This window comes from Pinus tabuliformis, chromosome 9, assembly GCF_031772625.1.
Source record: "Pinus tabuliformis cultivar Carrire ecotype Pingquan chromosome 9, CPIR1, whole genome shotgun sequence".
Lineage (NCBI taxonomy): Eukaryota > Viridiplantae > Streptophyta > Pinopsida > Pinales > Pinaceae > Pinus > Pinus tabuliformis.
The window spans coordinates 1225860707-1225878285 of NC_142307.1; the positions used below are offsets into that span (position 1 = coordinate 1225860707).

Consider the following 17579-nt stretch of genomic DNA (forward strand, 5'->3'; position numbering starts at 1 on the left):
CCATAGAGATACTCATAATACTTTAAATATTTATGCTTTCATAGTTTTAATTATGCATTAGAAGAGGTGGAAGGAAAGGATGCCACATGTCACACAACTCTAGAAATGAATTGTTAGAACAAACTACATTGACTAGGAATGTTGCCATGTGGAATTAGGGAGATGCATTCCATGAATTCTCTAGGCATTGCTTAACAACATTGTTGATGTTTTTTAATATAATTTCCCCCCACCTGAGTGCATATTTATTAATGACCACATGGTGTATCAAGGAAACCAAGTGCTTGTCCACTCATGAGCAAGTCTTCCAACCATAAAGCATGTTTACCATCATATCACATCTCCAATGTTCTCTTGTAATTGATCAATATGATGTGTTGATGGGATTTTTCAAAATGCATTTTATCCTCCTTACAAATGATCAATAACTTTCACCGAGTTGTGTCTATTTATGAATTCTTGCATAAAGATTTTGTCTACGATTATCTAAGGGGTTGAAAACTTGTATATAGTCCTAAACATGTGAGGTTTGAAGGAACTAATCCAATTTCCCTTATTTGAATAAATGTTGCATTCCTTGATATTTTTCCCATTGGATTAACCGTTTTTGCTAATTGGGGAAAGCAAAGTTTTTATGCTCTTGTTGCAATTCTATGAAATTATGAAAGCTAAACCATGATGATCTCACTATTATTAACACCGACATACAATTATGTTGTTCAAATTTCTCTTAGATATGCCTTGAACATATTTCAAGGGGTCTAGCTATATGGGATGTTGAATTCTATGATCCATGTAGTCATATATTCAGATAATTTCCATTGTAATGGGTTCTTTAACCTCCTTCTTATTTGACCTCTTTCACTTTTTCATAGTTATATCTCCAAACATGTAACCAATCATTTTTCAAACGTTAATTGTTAGTTAAAAAATTCATAGTATATGCAATTTCAATGGTGTGGTGTACTAAAAGGTATAAACATTAGGGGGATTTTGAGGGAAAAACATGCCTTAAAAAAAGATTTACTATTATTTAATCAACTCTAAAAGAACCATTAGGATTCAAGATGATGATATCATTTATAAGAGTAGATATTTTTTTACAGAAAGGAAGAAACTTACTTTTTTAATCATATATTTGACTTATCTCACTATAGGTTTACTGAAATTTCAAGTGTAAGTGCTTTTTGGATGTGAGATTAGATTATACATCCAACAAGAACTGACTATGATACACATATAGTGAGATAAATTGGATAGACATGAAAAAATGTATTTCTAAAAAAATTCATGTATTTTTCATGTATTTCTAGTTTATCTCCTTGTCACTCTATCAAAAGTAAACATAGTGAATACTCATTGGATGTGGAATTTATTTTTACATCTAATTAATTCCTAGCCTTGAAATTTGAGTAAGCATGTAAGGAGATAAGTAAAAATTTTGATTAGAAAAAAGTAGTAGTATTTCTTTTCTTTTGAAAATTCATAATTCTTATTTTATTACTTTAACCAATATTTTATGATTTTATTTAGGAGGCCCATTTTAGACATTAAATTTCCCCTAATGGATTATTTGTTAACAAACATGTCATATAATGTAAACTGACATCATAAAGAACAATTGGGAGTTATCCTACACCATTATGTGATTCCATTGATAACAATAAAAATATTTCATTTTAAAAGTGTAGTGTGTGAGCCCGGTCCAATTCATGATTTATAAGATAGCCAAAGTAATCCTCATTAACATTTTTTGATGTTTTTTATAACCATGGGATTCAATAATTCATTGCACTAATCTATGCTAGGCTTGAGATCAAACCTACTAACTACCACTATAACTCATAGGTATATCCAACAACTCACAAGCCATATATACCCATAACTTGTGACTTAGAAAGGGCCAAGGAATCTTGAAGTACACTGGAGTGTAGCTTTATCCCTGGGATTATCTACCCTTCTAGCCTTATCACATTGCGATAAGATGTCACTTTGCAAGAATTGATCCCACATGGGGAGGATAACAAATAGTTCTCCCCCACTTTAGCTAAACCCTTGGACATATTAGGAGATGAATTACCTTATGCAAAGAGTGAGAAGGGAATAGTATCTTGGTGGCCTAAATGGGAGTCATGGCAACCAAATTTAGGAATGGTCTAAATAACTTTCAAAAGACCTTTAACATTGTTAGATCCTAGCCATAAAGGTAGTTCAACTTGTTCTAATAATTCTTTTCTAGAGAAGGGATTTGAATTGGGATACATAGTGAATATATGAGAAAGGGTATGATCTAGTATGGTGCTAAGCTCATTAGTCAAAAATTTTAGAAGGGAAGAATAAATATTTATTTTTGCAAAGGGACAAGCCTTAAGCCTAAGTAATTGACTCATATATAAATTGAATGATTAACAAGATGCTAGATGCATAAAGTGTTTCCTCATTGTGTAGTAAAAAATGAAGTGAATGAACCCTTTATCAAGTCATAGTACTAATTAGGGCCTTCAGTTGGTCAACATAAACTAGGAAATCATGAGCAACTTAATCAAACTAAAATGAAGAGCATAATCTATCACATATTAATTATATCATAAGTGCATTGAATTTGTGAGCCTTTATTTGTGTATGCTGCAACATGCACATGTGAATGATGGCTCAAGCAAGTCCCATTCATGGTTTTACTCATGGGCATGAGTTTAAATATAGGTCTAAGGTTCACAAAATTTAAACTGCAATTATGAGGAGAGTAGGCATGCATAGTGATTCATGTTGGCCAAGGAACCCTATTCTATTAACTATCTCCTTCTACATTTCTCAAGCATTATTTTTCTTCAACCATATAAGAACCCACATGGTGATCACATAAACAAATTCAAATGGATTGAGTATCACTTTCTCCTAACATTATATATATTAATAATATGGTAGTTTTTAGGTTAAAACTTTAAAATTCACTAGATAGAGGGTGAGAATCCATTTAAGATTGTAAGAGGAAAGAAAAACTATGATTTCCCTTTTAATTTAGATCTTGTGTTGACTATCATACATTACCTGAGAGACTTTCTTATTGAAAGGTTAGATACCTCACATCTACTATAATAAAGATGAGGAATAACCATTTGATACTTGTCACTATAATCATGATGGTGCTAATGCCTTTTTCATGCAATCAATATTTCTAAGGCTTAATCATTTTGGCAGCGTGAATAAAAATCCTTTAACAAGGTTATGGTGATGGTTACTACCATCTAGAAAGAATGGGGGGGTGGGCATGTGATTATATACGTATAGGTTGAAAATTACATAACGTAATAATCCTCTACTCACTATATGAACCACAATTCCATATGTATGCTTCATTTTTTTACCTTGACATAACACCTAATGTAGTAAAAATATAGTTGCAAGTTAAGACAATTTTCATTTAGAACCACAAGTAATAGGGTTGAGGATTACATTGTGGTCATCTTAGTGCTTTTGAAAAACATTATATATGAATTTATATATAACACCATGTGGTAAAGGGTTCACCAGCTAATTAAGAGAAAAATCAATATGGCTACAAAATTTCAATGCCATGGAACATTGAGTACCCCATATTATAATCATGAAAATGAACATAAATAACTCAAATTAACCACACATTCAAAATCATAAATAATAACACTATCCTACTTTTTGGGAAACTAACAAATGATAAAATGTATCTTTACACTTCATAGCTACATGACCATTTCCATTAAACTTGACAAAGAAACCTTGAGATTATGCACCATAAATTTACCTACAATTACTCAAGGAATTAAACAATAGAACTACAGATACATTTTCACCTAGACATGTGCAATGAGTTCTTTTATTTGGGAGGGGAAACAATATACCCATCATTGTGATAAGCGTGATATTAGGCTAAGGCTTCTTTTAAGGCCCCAATATTGATGGAACTTGAGTGCCTCCACTACATGATCACTTTGGTGGTCATTGACCAACAAAAATAGATGAAATATTGAGGTTGGTTGGATTTCTGAGTTGGTTTGGGCATCCTTGCATTACAACAAGACATGTCGTAAACCTATTGCCCACCACTGCATGAAATTACGGCATATCACAAACATTGAGAAAGCTTTACTTGGTTGTGATAATAGGTTGCAAGGTTGGACAAGTATGCTTTAGATATACTTGACAACAGCAAAGAATAACTATGTTTATAGGGATTGGAAAATAAATTTGGCTAATTAGGGAAACAAGATACAAGTTTTTATTGGAGATTTCTTATAAATTCCTCACAATGACTTGGATGGTGGACATTTCTTGGTTCATGATTTTGTAGGCAACAATGCATTGAATTTGGGTGCATCAACATAGTTTTTTGAGTCAAAGTTCACAGAAAATTGTATCAAAATGTAAAAAAATAGATGCTTGGTATGACATGCAAAATAAGGAAAGAAAAAAAGCATCTTGGATGTCATACAACAAAGATAGTTGACCATTGGATGCATGAGACATTAGGGACACCTCAGTTGCATAAGCTAGACTTATGGACCAAGGGGCTCAAACACTTGGTGGAAGAATGGGTGGATTGCATATTGGTTCCACTTTGGGTGTTGAAATAATTGCAAGTGAATTTAGGAGAAGAAAACCTCAAGGAAACATCCTCTATATAAAGACAACACCTACGTTGTGTAAGCACATATGCTAGAAGAACCATTACAAGTTATTGATATAAGGGTATATAAGGAATTCTATGAGTTTGTTAAGACTAAGGTTGGCATAGTAGACTACTTGGACACTAGCTAAGTGAATTGTGGAAGAGCTAGGATTTGTAAGAAGCACAACTCCATATTCTTCAAAGGTTGGATTTTTCAAGTATTTTAGGTAATGGGTTGTAAGTAGTATCTCCTTAGATCTAGATTTGTTATAGAGTTGTAGGTAGAAGGAAATGCTCCCTGATTATATATCTATAACATTATTTGTATAAATAAAGTTAAGGAACCACCCACATTGGGTGCTACTCATACGTTTGTGCCATGGGCTCATTGTCATCACTAAATGTTAGAATTTATTTCATTATATTGAATGACCAAGTGTGAAATATGTGGAATACTTTAAGGGAACAGTTGGATGTGTTCCTATTGTAAACTTTTTTGTATTTAACTTAGCTAAAAATCTAGAAAAATGTAGCTTAAGGCATAATTATGGGTAACCTTAAGTGAAGAGTCATAATCTTGCAATTTGCACAAGTTGGCCAAGCCCCTAAAAACCAAGGCAAGCTAATGTAGTATGAACTCATGTACAAAAACAAATTAGGGGAACTTCAATTTTGTAAAGAACAATTTGGGAAAACTATTAGTCTATGATAGCGGTATAAAAGCATATTATTCACCACCTTTTGAAGCAAAGTGGGTTCTAGAGAACGATCGTGAACTCTTCACCATGTTTAGAAATAATTGAGATATAACATAATGTTTTGGGAAAACTAATAGACAATTGCAAGGGTGACATAAAAGATTAAAAAATAGTATACTTAGTGCCTTGGAGTAGTAGGCGGTCAAGATAATTCATCTACACAAAAGGTGAATTAAGTATTTAAAGGATTTGACAATTATTTCACTATGCATATGTGTAGAATGGATGGTGCAAAGGAAGTGTCTATTAAGTCAAGGTGGAAGATGTGGTGAAAAGGTTTAGATAGTTTTCCAAGAATACAATGAAGTTTCTGAAAAGCATGAGAAAAAGCCTTAGTGTAGAAGTTGCAAGCTATGACATAGTTGTATCATAATTTGGTATTGTTTAAGAGGAAAGGTTTTCAAGATGATGATGACATAACAAGAAGGAAACAACAAAAAGTACCTAAGTCTAGAGCTAATGTTGTTGATTGTTTTCATTTTTACTAGGACCACTTTTTCCATTAATTTTCCCTTGAAAATGAAGCCAATAACCTTAGAATAAGTCTAGGTGTAGTTAACTTCAGAGGTAGTGTTATAGGTTATGGGTTCCATGAAAATAGGTTGAAGCATGCTCACGATAGTAGGTCAATAACAAGAGTTCATACTTAAACAATTTGATTATATTTTTACGATGAGATCCATGGATCACTCCTACAATAAGAAGGAAATAAGAAGTCATAAATAAGATGAGTTTCTTAAGCATTATTCAAGGAACTATATAAACTTGTGATGAAGGACATAGGGATTTTGGAGTTGATGGAGGATAAACATATGGATCTTTAGGAGGGAATTCTATGAATCCTTTGGTGGACAATATTTTAGTGAAGATATTGGAACAAAATATTTCTATGTCGAAGCCCATAGTTGATTTTATATAAAGTATTGATGGAGTTTTTGGTGGTGGCATTGATAGCCACTTTCCATCTTCCTTTCACCAACCAATGCTACAAGCGGCTTGTTACCTAGTCACAAGAGGTGGAGCCTAGGGTGCTAGAAAATGTGGCAATTTTGGTGAAGGGGTGGATAGGGAAGGAAATTTGATTTATCAAGGGGATGAAACTTGTGATGGAAATAGTCCATAATAGATATCTTTTTCTTCACATTGAGGTTTATTATGAAATTTTATATCCAACAAGTACAATAATGGGCATGGATGTGTTAGTGTATTAGTTCTTTTAAGAACCAATTGAGTTACAAGAGGTAACTTAACAACCTTGAGGAATAGGTGAAAATATTTCCTTTGTATAGCAATGATGATAATGCCGAAATAATGGAAAATTACTAGCGGGAGTATGATAATTTGGGGAAAAGTGGAGACAACAAATGAGAAAACCAATGAAACATGTGCATTTGAATTAGATGGTCTAGAGTGGAAGGTAGACCAAATTGACAAGGAAGATGTTTTTCTACCTCCATGTATATGATCTTAGGTTGAGGGAGGGCGATCCTTGGGCATATCCTTATGAAAATTTAAGGATTATTTCTAAGATGGCTTGGAGATCATGATATTATTGGTTGAAGGTGATGGAAGCATTGGTGTCGATGTGCCTCTCTCAATAGGTATGGAAGTATTTTGGTTTCGTCATTGCACTTAAAATGGTATGGATAATTAAGTGGAGGTGAGGAAATATTTTGGTTGCCTCATTACACTAAAAATACCATGGTTAGTTAAGTGGACCACTTGAGGGAAATTTTCATGACGGTCATCTACCACCCTTTTCTAATAGACACTATGCTTTAGTGTGACCCATTACATAGGAGTTGGAAGTGCAGCCTAACTTCACTTAAGAAAGGTTCCAAGTTCAATTAAGAACTTGGGAGCATTTGGTTGTGTTGTAGCTAAAACAAAAACACCATTATTTTTTCAAGAGAATTCTTCCAGTTAATCACATTCCATTTTTTCGGGTCTACGCATTTTAAACCACTTTGTGTGGTTCATCATCCGGACTTAGATGAATTTTTTTATTCAATCATGTTAATATATACTATAGACATGCAAAACGACTAGAAATAACATAGAAAAAATGGATGATTTATTTTTCATTCATGGTGAACCACACTAAGTCTTGATGATGAATCACACTAAGTGATTCGAAATCCATCGACTCAAATAATAAGAATATGATTTAATGAAAAAAATAATTTTCAAAGAACATTATAAATCACAAAAGTTTACATTCAAAATTTCATTATTTTAAAAAAATATATGAAAAATATAACCCATTAAAATTTTACTTATTTTTCTTATTTTGTTATCATATTTACTTTTCCATTAGTATATATTAACTTAGATTTTCTATAACGCACAACAATAAGTTTTTCCTTCCGTAAAACTTATCATTAATTAATCCTTAATGAGCTCGTAAACATGTAAAGAAATGCCTTCTACGTCCAAAATTCTCAATAGAATGATTTAATTCTAAATGTGTGATGTATAACAAAGTTTCCTCAAGCCGAATATTTATTTTCTAACATTTTTAATTGCATTTGAGACATTTCAAAGTATTTTCCTTTTAGAAATGACGAGATACTCTGATACCCTGCATAAAAGAAAACATAACCATTTATCTTGAGACATTTCAAAGTATTTTCCTTTTAGAAATGACGAGATACTCTGATACCCTGCATAAAAGAAAACATAACCATTTATTTTAATATATTAGAGTTTCTTAAACATTAAATATGAATCCGAGAGAAAGAAATGTGTATCGCTTAAGCAAGCTAACATCCCATATGAGTGCATCTCAAATTTCCTTATTATTCACTATTTTACAAATTATATATAGATTTCGGGTGTTGTATAGAAATATTATTTCTTTAACATCCATATACTAGATATATACCCATATATGTTTTCCTTGAAATAATTTAAAATAAATAGAAATTCCATTTCAATTTTTCAATTTTTTTTTTTTTTAAGTATTTGGAGAATGGAATCCAAATTTGAAATAAAGAAATTAGTGCACACCTTCTCGATACCTAGATTTGTTTTGAGCACAAATATCAAATATTATTTTGTAATATTTTCAGTTTGAACAATTTTTAAATTATTACATGTGAATTTGGGAAAATTCATTTACACTCTCGAAAAACATTAAAACAATGTGTTATTAGTCTCTTAATTAGTCTTTGCCATAAGGAAGAAGGGACTATAGTAATCCGTTTGCGTTTGTATATTAATCTCTGAACAAAAATCAAGCTATTAAACCTAATGTTTTAAAACACATACTTTTTCTTCAGCGTATTAAATATTGACCAGTTTTTTGTTAGCCAATGAAGAGTTTTCAGGTCTTATTTGACCTCTTCTCAAGGTAGAAACACAAAACTTAGTTTAAGGCAACATATTCTCAATAGTTTTTTCATAAAGAAGTAATGCTAAAATTACTATAGCATTAACTGATTAATTTTAAATGTTTATAGGTTAATATTAAAGGCTTAAATGCTGGTATAAAATGTGGCCAAATGTGCATGATTACACGATGCTACTGAATCATGATTACACGATGCTAATGAATAATATTGAAGATTGACGACTCGACGAATAGGCTCTGAAAAATCTGCAACTCACAGATATGCATGGGTCAATGAACCATGCAAGGTTCCCTGCGGTGTTGGCACGTTCGTGATTTCAGGAACGTGATAACTTGAACTCAAATTTTGGTCTTTGGGCAGCCTGGTGCGGGTCCAATTTCAGCGAGCCTTTTCTCTCACTTGGAATTCTATTTTGGTGTATAGATGGAAGATGGAGGTGGAAGCCCTAGGTTGTGCTTGAGGGCTCGAGTGAGAGCGTTGATTCCTGTAGCACGTTTTGCTGACTGAGCTCTTAATCCTTAGAAGAATGAGTGTTGTGAGGAGCCATTGAGATACAGAGATGCTATGTAAGAGCTACAGTGGATTCCAATTTTAGATTGGTAGTGCAAGTACAAGGGTTTTAAGTAATCCTGGCCCACGCAGGGTCAAATTTTTCTTTCCACAATCTTTATTTGTTGTGCAGGTACAAGTGAGGGTAGGTTCGAATCTTTCTTTCCACGATCTTTGCCACTAAGACATGCACACAAGATTTTCACTGGAATTTGACAAGAAAATAATTATATATTTTTTAAAATTTCAGTAAAATGAATTTTTAAAGTTTTCTTACACTAATTTAAGTTTTATGTCTCAGTTTCTCTTTGAATTTACAAGGGCTCATTTTTTTATTGTGTCTATTTGAATAGGAGACTCGTTATACCTGAATTAGGCCAAAAGACATATTGAAAAAAATTCATTTGCATAGATGACCTGATGACTCAGATTGCAGGGTATACTTATGGTATAAGCCCTCCAGACAATCCAAAGGTGATGGAAATTCATTGTATAGCTATGCCTCCATAATGGTTGACGCATCAACAAGTTCATTTTCATTTTCATTTGGCTTTGTTGGAGCACGAATTTTTGAATGATTTATAGCATTTGGGATGGATGCATACACAACCCAATGAGCTTCCTAAGTTATCACCTTAGGTTTGTTGGCTAGTGTTTAATCATTATTGTAAAAGAAGAATTCATTTATAGCTAGGGAAAGTGTGCTTAATGGAAAGGTATTTCATTAAATACTTATTTTCCTTGCCATGGTTTATTAGGACTTAACATGCCATTCTCAAATCTTGGAGAATAATAAGTAGTGGGATGGAGTGAAGTGCATCGTTCTTACATGTATTTTCACTCCTTGCTCCTGCTCCTTAACGACATATAAAGCTTACTGCAACAGGTTATGAGTGGTGGAAGCTTAACAAAGACACTGAAAGCAACCCACATGGTTATCTTCCTTCTCATTATGAGAATATAAAAATGCTTCTTAGTGACTGTTTCCTAGGATTTTACATGGTATTTCATGTTCCTTGATTTTCCATTTCGAGTTTCAATGACTAGGCCTGAATTGTAGCCTGCAGCATCTTTGTTGAATTATTCATTATTTTCTTCATCGTGATTGTGTGATCTTTGATTGAATTATTCATTATTCCCAAAGTTGTAGTGCTCGGACAGATCTTTCTAACAAGCTATTGTATGCGTCAAACGAAGATAAGGTGCCAAAGTTATGACCCCTGGAAGTTAATGTACCAACTTATCCAAAACGGGGCCCACAATTTGGCGTTTCTTCTTCTAGGGTTAGGCTTTTGGATGTTAAAGGTTTTCCATTGTTTCTCAACAATAAATAGGCCTTCGAGCCTCATTGTAACACAATTCAGAGGCATGTAGCCGCCACATCTCTTCTCAGAGATAAGCTACCATCGCCCTAGCTAGTTTATTTCCATTTCTATTTGTAACCATATTTCAGTATTTTATATTAATGAAATAAAGTATTATTTCCAGTGCATCTCTCTAGTTATTGTTATCTCTGTAATTTGTTGCGTTCCTGTTTAAATCCGGATCAGTGGTATTAAAGTGGACTGCTTTTTTTCTGTTTTTCTTTGCATGTCCCCAACGAAGTCGGTATATAAGGAGTTAGGGCTTGAATTGGTCGAACCTTTGCAAGACCATCCTTGCAAATCCCGACGACCTCCCATGGTGGATGAAAATAAAGACGGGGGGGTAGGAGATCCTATCAAAATCTTGCTCGAAGAAGCCCTTGAGCGAAAAAGGAACGCGATGATGGAAAACTTTGCCCAGATCCTTCAACGACTACCTAGGGGCGACGCATCGGCTTCCAACAGCTACTTTGGAAATGCCACACCATTTAAGGTACAAGTTAATTTTGAAATCCCCATATTAGAGGGTCAGATAGACGCAGTTGCCATCGATAAATGGTTAAATCTGTTAGAGGGTTCTTTTTTTGTTCATGATTTTCTGGTCGGGAAAAGATTGTTTTCACTCTTCTCAAAGCAGCCCCCCACATCAAGGACTAGTGGGAAACCTATTGCGAGTAGAAGGATGAAAGTACGAGCTCACTATTTTTAGCCGCACCCAATTGGAATTCATTTCGGGATGCCATCAAGGAGCAGTACTACCCTATCAAAAGCTATGAGGACAAATGCATAAAGTGGACCATGTTGCAGCAGGGAGGGGACCAAGATGTGCCGGAGTTCACAAACATTTTTCATACCGTTCGCACACAGTTGGGTATCAAGGATCTTAAGCTACATTTGGTACTCAAATACTGTGGCTGCCTACACAAGTACATCTAGGAAGAGATGGAGTTCATGAACATCTCCTTGCTCGACACGACGTACTGATACGCTGTCAAAATCGAGTAGAAGTTTAAATAGAAGAAGCGAGACTTTGGATCTGCGAATCCGAAGACCAAAGGACAAAGCTAAGGCGGGGTGACCCAAGACAACCCGTCGAAGCCGCAAGAAAAGAAAAACACCACAAAGCCAGAGAAGGACAGAGGAAAGTGGTGTGAGTTCCATAAGAGCCCCACTCACAACACAAGTGAGTGTCAAACCAAGTAGTCACTGGTGGCCGAGTTGAAGGCCTTCGAATTAGATGCATGTTCCGACCCTGAGTCAGAACCTGACAAGGGAATGGAAAAGGGAAGCAGATCATTAATGTGGAGCCCAGCGTCATTGTTGCCACTGCCAATATCCAGAAGAATAAGCACAAAGATCCAGAGGAGGGGGATCATCTTTTCCACTCACATATGTGGGTGAAGGGTTCACCGTTGCAATTCATTGTCGACAGTGGTAGCCAAAAGAACCTCATTTCAACAGAGGTTGTGAAGCAGTTGGGACTACAGACAATACCACATCTGCAACCATATAGCATCGGATGGCTTAACCAAGGATGAGATTTCTGAGTTCGCCAGTAGTGTCGCCTTCCCTACAACATCAAACTCTTAACAGACGAGGTATTGTGTGATGTTGCACATCTGGATGTTTGTGATGTACTATTTGGCCACCCATACTTGTGGAGGTGACATGATGTGTATGAGTCAAGGCCTCGCGTTGTTATTATTACTTTGGGTAATTCATTATACAGGATACTGGAGGTAGCCCCACCTACTGCCACCTCTTTGATCTCTACTAAGAAATGCAACAAGATCGTCTCCTAGACTAGGAAATTCATTTTCCGTCTGGTTCACTCCCAAAGTAAGGGGAAGATTGTTGCAACATCCATGACCCTCGCGAAGGGTTTCTCCACGCAGCACCAGCAGTAGAGGGATACGGTCATGAAAGAACACAGGAACAACTTCTCCTCACCCACAGGGGCACCACACAAGTTTTAGGTGGGCGACAAAGTTTGGTTACATATGCAAAAATAACGCCTTACAAGAGCCCATAAGAAGCTCCTACCACTCCGAAATGGTCCTTACAACATTACCAAGGCTGTGGGAAACAATGCTTTGGAGCACAACATTCCCCCACTCCTTCGCCTACACCAAGTGTTCAATGTGTACCGCCCTCGACCATGCTTCCCACCATTACTAGACACATCCGAGATTGCAGAACAGCTCACTAGGGACCAAGTTCAACAGATGAAGGAACTCAACGCAATGGGGACCATTGCTTCCTAAGGGGGGAGGAATGATCCAGGTGGATATTGGTGGCCACCCACCTATCCCACTTGAACCCCCACAACTATCTCTTTCAGTTTTTTAGTTTCCTTATTTGTAGCACAATTTACTTTTTTTAGCAGTTTTTTAGGTCCTGAACTTCCGGAGCTGTTTTGAAGCCCTAAATGACGTTTTTTTGGAAATGTTTCTCTTGCAAAAGTTGTAGTGCTCGAACAGATATTTCTAACGAGCTATTGTATGCATCAAACGAAGATCGAGTGCCAAAGTTACGACCCTGAGAAGTTGATGTACCAACTTACCCAAAACGGAGCCCACAGTTTGGCGTTTCATCTCTAGGGTTAGGTTTTGGGATGTTAAGGGTTTTTCATTGTTTCTCAACAATAAATAGGCCTTTGAGTCTCATTGTAACACAGTTCAGAGGCATGTACCCACCACATATCTTCTCAAAGATGAGCTACCATCGCCTTAGCTGGTTTATTTCCATTTCTGTTTGTAAGCATATTTCAGTGTTTTACATTAATGAAATGAAGTATCATTTCCACTACATCTATGTGTTTATGGTTATCTCTGTAATTTTTTGCGTTCCTGTTTAAATCCGAATCATTGTGAAGGTACTAGATAATGTTCCTTGGAATTACAACTTCATGGGTGTTAAGAATACAGTCAACATAAGTGTGGAATTAAGCTTGTAGCTTCTTGTGACATTTATCATGATGATCATTGTCCCACCCACTTTTTGGAATTCAACAATCTCAAAGATGGTGACCATGTAGAGGGAGATGCTAAAGATGTATTTTCTTAGCTTCGGTTATCTGGCAAGTTGTGGACATCCACAGTCAAGGTGAAATATGGTCATGGCCATGTCTTTTTCCCTGAGAATTCTAAGCTTAAGAGTGAAAACCATGTTAAGAAATAACCATTGAAGGCTAGATAACAGGTAAAATTGTTTATTTTAAAGCTTCTATTCTATCTTTTTCATTATCAGTAGGGTATTTTAATGAATTTTCATTTCAATAGATCCCTGTATATTTTTTCAAGTGCTTTCCATATCGAGACCAAGAAGCCCTCACCCCCATGGATTAATTGGACTCAAAAAATATAGAAAAAGTTTTCTCTTTACAGAAAAATGTAGCTAACATTTATTCATTCTATTTAACAGGGGAAACAACCAATGCATCATCTCAAAATTCAAGGTACAAAACCTATCAATCTAGTTGTTAAGGAGTAGGGATCCCCAGAAGGACGCCTAGGTCTATATGGTTTTACGTGTTGTGGGCATGATATGTATTTTCTTTAATCAAATGTACAATATTACATGTTCTTCATAATGGTTCAATTGTGGCATTCTTGTTAAGTTATGAATGTCATATGTTTGGTTGTTTGGCAGATACAGAAGCAAAGCAAAAGCACTAAACATGTTTGTTTAACTATGAGTACATATGTAATTACTAAGCAGGGAGAGCATGTTCTTTTTATGGTGTTGTTTCCTCTACCTTCATTGCGTCCATTGCCTCGTTTTCTTGTCCCCAAATTATTTTCAACTTGAAGCAAGCCCCTAAGACTCAAATAGAAGGGTGGAAAATATCAGTCTGACATAACTAATGATAGGAAACCCAACAGATTGCATCGCATTTGAAATCTACAATGGTTTGGATTTCACTAGAAGAACCCACCATTTAGATGAGTCAATTCCATATGAAGATGCATAACCAGCTTTTGTTCATACATTTGTATGTGACCCCATCCATTGATTTAGTTGCTTAGCTAATTCCAACTTATTTACCATCTAGTATACTAGTAGCTTAAACCAATATACTAGTAGGAAAGACTAGTAATAGTAATATCCCCAATGCTTAGGGAACGCAGAAGTGAGATCCCATGATTCAAGTCCATTCGAGGGTCCACTAGAGGTTACAGCCATTTTGGAAATAAACAAGGGAAGAGGCACCTAACCTAGCTATAGAAGTGAGGGCAAGACCAACAACAAAGCTAGTATCACCAATTGTAGGGATATGTCCCTAATAAATGAGGGGCAAGGGTTAGGTATGTAGGTATCCAACCACCTTGATTAAACTATCCTCTCATGTTAGTGCCTCGGTACTGAGTAATGGCCAAACTGTTGGTAAGGAATCTAGACCATTGCCGCCCTCCTGCATGTTGACGACATGTAGGTAATATAAACATATATGACATTTGTAGAGGGCATGTATGACAAATAAACACAAACACATAAATGTAGATTACATTATATACATTAATATTTAATAATACAAATTAAATATGTGATCCTTCTTGAGATACTTGTCAACATGTGTATCTTACCAAAAGTGATACATGTAATTTGTTGCTACTATTAATGCAATGTTGTATAGTTAATTTTAATGTAATATTGTATAGTTTAATTATTGCTCTGCATGACGTTATGTCCTCAGCCCTTGAATGCTCATTTTACTAGTATGTCTCTATTCTTAAGGTGCTTTGAAGATGCTTTCATTGTAGAAGAAAAGGGATATCACATTTTATTCATCAGAGGTTGTGGAAAAATTATCTTTTGATATCTTTTGCTTCAATTTAATTGTAGCATGTTAACTTGATCATAATCTACAAAGACTTAAAGCAAATCAATGTTAACTATTGAATAAAAACTAATAATTTTTGTCAACATCATTCCAAATTCATCACCATTTCAAGGGTTTCATTACTAGTTTTTTGCAAGGTTTGTAGTTCTTTTCATGACTTTAGATCACTTATGTTTTCACACTATTAATGGCGAAACATTAAGGAGTAGTGTACCATGGTTTTGGGAAAGCTCTTACCTTTTTTAGTAAACACCTTTAGCATGGTCTAAAGTCACACACAAAATCTCCATTGAAGGCTCTACGGTGAAAGCTAACCCTCTTTTCTACATGGTGGTGAATGCATTTCAGATGTTCTGATTATTACGCATTAGTATTTGAAACTTTTCAAACATAAATTTTTAATTGTTTTGTATTTTGTGACTTCAGGGATGTTTTAAGATATGCCTGTTGGACACGTTTTTGGTGATGGCTTGTGAATACCCTCGAAGAGTTTATGTTTTATGATGTTTTTATTTTTAGTTGTCAGAGTTCATGCCAACAACTTGTTGAAATTTTACTTGGAAAAAGATAGGTAGTTTAGACAAATATTTCATATTTGATTCAATTTTTATAAATATTTTTTTTTATTGGTCTCCTTCGATAGAATTAAAAAACATTTGGATCGTCATCTAGAAAATCAGGTCTCGCTCTTAGAGTTCCCTACGGTGACCTGATTCATTCATTGAACCCAACCCCTCTTTTATTGATCGATATTTGTGGAGGAACGAAAATAAATACATATATAAATAGAAATACATAGATACAATGAAAACATAACGTCAATTCATTAATAAAAAAGTATTAAAAGTTATTTACATGCAAAAAAGAAATAAACTAGCTCAGACAATGGTAACTTATCTCTGAGAATAGATGTGGAAGCTACATGCCTTATGAACTATGCTATAATGAGATTCAAAGGCATATTTATTATTGAGAAACAATGGAAAACCATAAACATACAAAAACCTAACCCTAGGAGATGAAGTGCCAAAACTTTGTGGGCCTTGTTGGGGTAAATTGGTACATCAACTTCTCAGGGTCGTAACTTTGGGATATGACATTTGTTTGATGCGTACGATACCTTGCTAGAAATATCAATCTGAGGACTAAAATGTTCAACTACAAACCCATGGCATAGGCTAAAAGTTTTCCTGTTTTCTAAAAAAACGTCCTTTACAGCCTCAAAATGACTCTGAAAGTTCAAGACCCGAAAAATTGCCAAAAATAATAAATTGTGCTACAATTAAGGAAACTAAAAGAAACAATGGTGGGGGTCCAAGTCGAATAGGTGGGTGGCCACCAATATCCACGTAGATCAACCCTCCCTTATTAGGAAGTAATGGCCTCCATTGTGTTGAGTGCCTCCATGAGATGGGGAAACTTCTTCTGAAATTGGTCCTTAGTGAGCCACTTGCCTTAGTGCAGAAGTTGGCTATATTTGGCAACCTGATAAAATTGGAACTTCTGATGAGTTTTATTGATATTTATTACATGATCTAATTAGTTGTGGTCTGTTCCACATAGTATGGGTTTAGCTCTATTGGTGTTAGTTGTTCTGCAATGTTTGATGTGTCGAGTAATGGTGTAATGTATGGTAATGTATGGCTGAAGGTAGTCCACAATGAACAAGGGGTGTAGGCCAAGGAATGGGGGAATTTTGAGCTCAAAAGTATTGTCTCCCACAACATTGGTGATGGTGTAGGTCCCATATCAAAGTGGTATGAGCTTTCAATGGGCTTCAACAAGGCGTTCTTTCTGCAAATGCAACCAAACTTTTTCGCCTACCTAAAACTTGTATGGCACCCGATCTTGGTCATGTCATTGCTTGTACTTGGCATTAGAATTATCCAATATGTTGTGCACCTACTGGAATATGTGTTGTATGCATTCAATAAACCAAGTTTCTTTATTAGCCTCAGACTATACATGTGTGGATTATGTCTGGGTAGTCGCATGAGGCATGTAAACACCAATTAGACACAATGGTTGAAAACTTAAACCCACTTGAAAAGGATTGCAGCTAGTCGA

At 35.2% G+C, this 17579-nt stretch overlaps 1 pseudogene; it reads left to right on the forward strand.

Moving 5' to 3' along the window:
* LOC149152954 (pre-mRNA-processing-splicing factor 8A-like) overlaps window positions 1-13735 on the forward strand; it is a 112168-nt pseudogene extending 98433 nt beyond the window's left edge.
* Window positions 13736-17579: the final 3844 nt, after the last annotated feature.